The following is a 6,000-nucleotide window of genomic DNA, read 5'->3' as shown; positions in this document are numbered from 1 at the left end:
CAAGTGTTCTTGTGCATGCATATACGTGATGCTCATGCAGTCGATTTGACAGATGTGTATGCAAGACCCAAAGAAAAGGAAGGGAAAGGGAACTTTAGAAAAACAACAGAGAGGGAGGTGACATGGAGATTTCAAGGTCGTCCTTCCAAGCTTACAGTAGCAACAAGCAACACTCAGGATGACTACACTGGAAAAAAAATCAGCATTACATATTGTGGTTTGAACCTTTGACATCACTTTCAAGTCAGTTTCCCTGTTTCCTAGTGTAGTCCCTTAATGAGGATATCCTGTGGCTCGTGTAGGACATTCACACAGCAAGGGCTTACAGAGAAACTATTTATAGTCAAATTTCCCACAGATATCCGGCTTTTTATATGATTGCAGAGCCTGGAGGTCTGCCCTTCTTTCTCCCTGTCCTCTGTGATAACTTTTGGCCAGTTGCAGCTATATCAGAAAGAGAAGTATTAAAAATACTAATTCCCTACAAGTGATCTTTTGACTGGGTGGAGGAGAAAGACCTAAAATAGCTCTCTTGGTCTGTGCTCTCAACATTATTACTAGACATTAAGGGAAGCCACCCAGGAGAAGGGGAGTTTAACTATTCCAGTCCTAGGAAATGCTTCAGCAAGAGCTTGCACCTTATTAGACACAGAATATCATTAGTCACTATGGCACCAGTAACCAGAGCTCATCAACTCTTCTGCTAAAGGAACTGCTTCTTAAAACAGTGACGCTTCCTCTCCAAAAATATATAAAGTGCAGAAGGAAGGACAAAATCTAAAGTGTTTCTAAGTCATCATTCTAGTAACTAATAGAACTAGTGCCCCTTAAGAAACTACTTCAAAAAATCTGTTCTAAAGTGATGTCATTAATTTGTTTCTATGTGCTGAGTTCCCTTTCTTTATGATCTCTAAAAAGAAATTTTTGCACATTCATATGTTTACGTATGAAACTCTAGTGAAACTCGGAAAGATTTGTTGTGGTCAGGTTTTAATTTGGAACTTTCCAGCCACCTTGCAGATAAAACCCTCACTGAAACAGGACTTCTGTAGCCTGATCTCAACTTAACAGAAGTAACAGTTGCTGGATTCACATCCCTAGAGGGACTGGCCACTGGGAGCTCTGCTATTCCCTGTGGAAGCCCCCTCTGCCCATAGCACCATCCATTGCAGCTCAGCACTCACTGAAGAGAAAATGACCAGGCCAGTTCCCGAGATTTCAAAGAAACTCTTGAAAACACATAACCCAGAGCCTGAGATTGCATCTGGCTGTCTAGGAAGCATGAAATACTAGCTTTGTGCCTCCTTGTGGTGGTTCACTATGAAATTTAATGTTGATAGTCTGGGCACTGAAAACAAACAAATCGTGTGCATTTAATTTAGAAGCATAGAAGCATAGAAGCGTTTAGGTTGGGAAAGGCCATCAGTCCAACCTTCAGCCTAACACTACCAAGTCGACCACTAAACCACATCCTGTAGTGCCACATCCACATATCTCTGAAACACCTCCAAGGACATCAATTCCATCACCTCCCTGGGCAGCCCATTCCAATGCTTGCCCTTTTTGTGAATAAATTCTTCCTGATAGCCAATCTAAATGTCCCCTGGTGCAACTCAGTGCCATTTCTTCACGTCCTATCAGTTGTCACATGTGAAAAGAGCCCAACACCCTTACTGCAACCTCCTTTCAGGTAGTTGTAGAGAGTGATGAGGTCACCCCTCAGCATGCTCGTGTCCAGACTAAACAACCCCAGTTCCATCAGTTTCTCATAAGCCCTGTTTTCTGGTCCCTTCAACCAGCTTTGCTGCTCTTCTCTGAACACATTCCAGCTACTCAATGTCCTTCTTGTAGTGAGGGGCCCAGTGAGGGGCTTGAGTTTATTTTTCAAGAAAATAAAATTGAAGTTCTTGTAGCTCATCTTCAGACTAAAGAAGAAAACAACACCAAAAGCTTTAGTTTTTCAAATGCCAACAAGTCTTACAGACAATTTGTATCTAAATGCCACAGATGGCAAGCACCATGCTGCAAAGTGTACAAAAGCGTGAATTCATCCATTGGATCCTTGATGAGAGTGTACTATGCTCATAATCAGAAAATAAATGTTTGGTTCATTTCCAAGAAGTTAAACTTTCTAAACTATACAACTATGGATATAAACTTAGCGCTTCCAGTCAACACTGATATGCTTTTCTGGCTGCTGAAAGAGACCCTTTCACTTCACCACTCTGTGCCTCCACAGCCCTTCCCTGCCCTAGAAGACACACTATGTCGCCACCATCGCACAGACATACGTGTCCATATGGCTTTGCACAGCGCTTCATGCTGCTCTACAGGCACGGTTTCTGCCCAAGCTGAAGTCACGCAGAGAAGAGGGGAAAGGAGGCTCCCTTCAAAAACGCACAAAAAGACCAACAAGCAAGGAAATAACATGTCTGCTGACCCCTGGCCGTGACATCTCTCTGGGGCTCCCAACAACACGGCTAGATCAGCCAGGCGGCACGCTGAGCTGATAGCTTCCTGACGCCTCTCTCTTTTCTGCTGGGCCATGCCCTTCACATCTTCATTCCAGAAGACACCATGTATGGGCAGCCTGAACCCTGTTGTGGCAGCAGGACCCATGCCCCCAGCCCCTCTGAGCAGGGGCAGCAGCAGCCGCTCACGCCTGGGTTCGGCTTGGCCACTGTCAGCTGCGGAGCTGCTCATTATCCAAGCCACGCACGTGGCTAGAGTTAGGATGATTTCTACCAGCTTGAGGATAAAGTCCTAAATGTACAGTTTCCTGCCCTTAAGGCCCCAGCTTTCAAGAATATTTTAAATATGTGCCTCCCACTTCAATGAAAACGAGGAATAACGTGCCTAAATCTCACTCAGGTACTGGTTTTAGGCTCTTCTCATCGCTTTCCAAATGACCCCTCTTAAGCAGGAAAATTTAACAAAACCAGCATTGCTCAGCTGCATGTACATAAGCCAACTAAAACTGAAACCTAAGCACAGTAGTGAGAGCAGAATTGGGGTATGGAAGGCAAAGGCCTAATTAGCTGGAGTGAGTTAGAAGATTTGATAACAAATACAAAGCAGACCAGTTTTTAGATGATCTGTATCAACAGGGAGGGCTCCTGTTGTTTCTTAACCAAGCAGGAAGGCAGTAAACCTCTTGCTGTGCTGGTTCGTTAGGACTGGAATGCATTGTAAGTAAAAGAAAAGCAGCTCTGACAGTTGTTGCTGAGGATTTTTTTTAATGGCACTGGCTGTTCTAACTCTAAAATGTTCAGTAGATGTGTGCAGGGTTGAGTGAGGGTTGCTTCATAATTGTAATGAGATGGCGATGTAAATGCAGACAGTTATGTGAAACCAGGAGAATGTGGTATGCTGAATTATTGTGGAGATAACTGCACAGACAGAGTAATCTAATGAATATGGAAATTGGCCGATTTGGAGATAAAAGGGTGTTAAAAAATGGTTCCTTGGAGCTCCTTCTCAGGATCATGTTTTGACATTTCTTCACCTTGTGTCTGCTATGCCAAGCTTCTTCCAGGAGCTCATTTGAATTCTGGGTTCTTAGTACTGGTTTTAATTTTAGTAATAGACTTCATTTGAATTTTGTCTGGTTTCTGCTGTGCTAAAACACAGCCACATGAAACCACCAGTTTTTAGTGGATGAACCTAACAAAAACTATCAACATTTACCACATTGACATTTATAGCATTTACAACATTTACAACAAACAGTGAAGACACTTCAGCAAACATTCAGGATCCTGCTCATGATTATCTCCACAGTGAGTCTTCCAAGTTAGAGCAGACCAAGAATGAACCCTGAAGAAGCTAGCATACATAAACTGGAAACTTTAAACAGCAGTTTAAATCTACTTGTCATCTAAGGGCCCTCTGAGTTTCTCACTTACTTTGTCCAATCCAGGAGTTCAGTTTGTTAATTTGTGCAGCTAAGCTTTCCTGGAGAAATAAAATGCAGAGGGAGGAATTACTCTATATCCTGGCATCACACCAGAGTTCAAAATGCCTGGGTGCAGTGATGAGAAGTAACCTTCTTTTGATGAACCACTAAGAGGTTTCTACAAAGACTGACACTGCTGCTGACAGTGAGATCTGCTGGCTGCAGTGGGTGCCACCGGCCCCAGAGCTGCCCCATCTCCTGTGCCTCCAGAAGGAGAAGTCAGTGACAACCTCTACTTTGTGCGGCTCTTTCCTTTGCAGAGAGACCCTGCACGAGATGCAATGCAAATGCTTGTGCCGCATAAGACCCTCTTGCCCAGGATTTGAAGAGGCAGAGAGGACCTTCAGCAGGAGAGGAGTGTCTGTATGGTGAGACAGAGGACGGATGACAAATGGTCCATTGGCTCAGCCTGTAGATAGCATGTAGCTGCCAAACTACCTGTCCTTGCACATCTGGAGTGACTTCTAATGAAATGGTCGCTTGTGGAAAATAATCTTTATGATGGAGCACATTCAGGGTGGAAGGGTTGGTTTGGCCCACCTGAGCATGGCCTGAGTGCCGTTCCTTGGGGCAGGCTGGACCAGCTCCTACCAGGCCGTCCCCACAGAGGCTGCAGCCCCACGTCCCCCCATGAGCCCCACAGTCCCTGTGGGAAGACAAGAGCCCGCCTGCACCACCATGATGCAGCAGGAGGGTTTGAAGAGTACATTTGGGGAACAAAAGTTTCCTTATACCTTGACAGCGGGGCTCCCTTCAAAGCCCTCATTCAAATAGAGCTGTATTTATCGAATTCCTCAGCACTGACTATATACATGCCTGGGCTTTTAATTCTTTCATAACTGTTAAACACTCGGTGATGTTTCTATCTGAAGCATGAAAGATGGGAATTATTAGATATTTGTGCAACTTTGGGTCTGTTTGGATCAAGATTGGGCAAAAACCAAGTATGCAGGACTTCAGAGGTTCCCGAGGCAGAGAGGCTCAGGAGGAGGGAAATCTCCTGTCCCTAGTGGCCTGTTTTGTGACAAAGTGTGCCATAAAATCACAGACATGGAATAAAAAAGCCCACATATTGCTTTTGATAACTACTCACCCTGAGGCTTTCTGAACAGATGGGAGCACTAAACACCAAAATTCTTCAGCTTACAAACTGGCAAAGGGCCCGGCAGTGCTGCTAACAGAAGGAGTTGTACGAGCTCTTCATTATTTACAAATCGAAATTCTTCTGGAAAGAATTACTGTAATATGTAGGACATGATCCCAGGGTTTTGGCAAAATGTATTAGTAACATGAGCTATTGATCCTAGGAATTAAATTAGATCTTGGAAGGGTAAAGTGTGATGTTGTCTAATGTATCGTGAACTTTACCTCTAATGGAAAGTTGTTTACACCTGTTGCGAGTCCTTGAGTTAACAGATGAAATTTGGTCTCTGCACAAGGGAATAGGCAGGCCATTCATCTCAAACGGTGTCTGAGGAAAACAGGCGAGGCATCCTGCACTAGGTGTGTGACTGTGGGATTGCTAGCACAGGGCTGAAATGCTAAATCTATGCCTTAGATTTGTCAGATGCAATCTTTTGGTCTCAAATACCTCGTTGTGGAAACTTACTGCAAATAATTCAAAACTTAGAAAGTTCTTTATTAAAAGAACATTTTAAGAGTTTAATGTTGTTGGGTTTTTTTGTTTGTTTAGTATTTGTTTCTGGACACTACCAGAAGAGTTGACTTTCAATGATTCAAACATATTGTATCAACCTAGACCTATAAAATCTTGCTATCATCATAGCACATAACCAAGCAGGGTTTTGAAGCACTGGAAATAAAATGGTGGGTGCAGGAGGCTCAGCTATATCGAGTGGTGTCCGTAATTTCAGAACACTAAGGAGTTCTGGGTCCTGCAGCTGGTGGGAAGTGGGAGCTGCTGATCTGAAGCGAGGTGAAGCAGAAAAGAGAGCTGCTGGAAGAGGGACTGGAAGCATCTCGCCTTCTTGAGAGACAGACATATCTCCTGGTTCCCAGAGAGCGTCTGCCAACATGCTTCATCT

This window comes from Anas platyrhynchos, chromosome 1, assembly GCF_047663525.1.
Source record: "Anas platyrhynchos isolate ZD024472 breed Pekin duck chromosome 1, IASCAAS_PekinDuck_T2T, whole genome shotgun sequence".
Taxonomy (NCBI): Eukaryota; Metazoa; Chordata; class Aves; order Anseriformes; family Anatidae; genus Anas; species Anas platyrhynchos.
The sequence above is the reverse complement of the archived record's forward strand: the minus strand, read 5'-3'. Positions refer to the sequence as shown.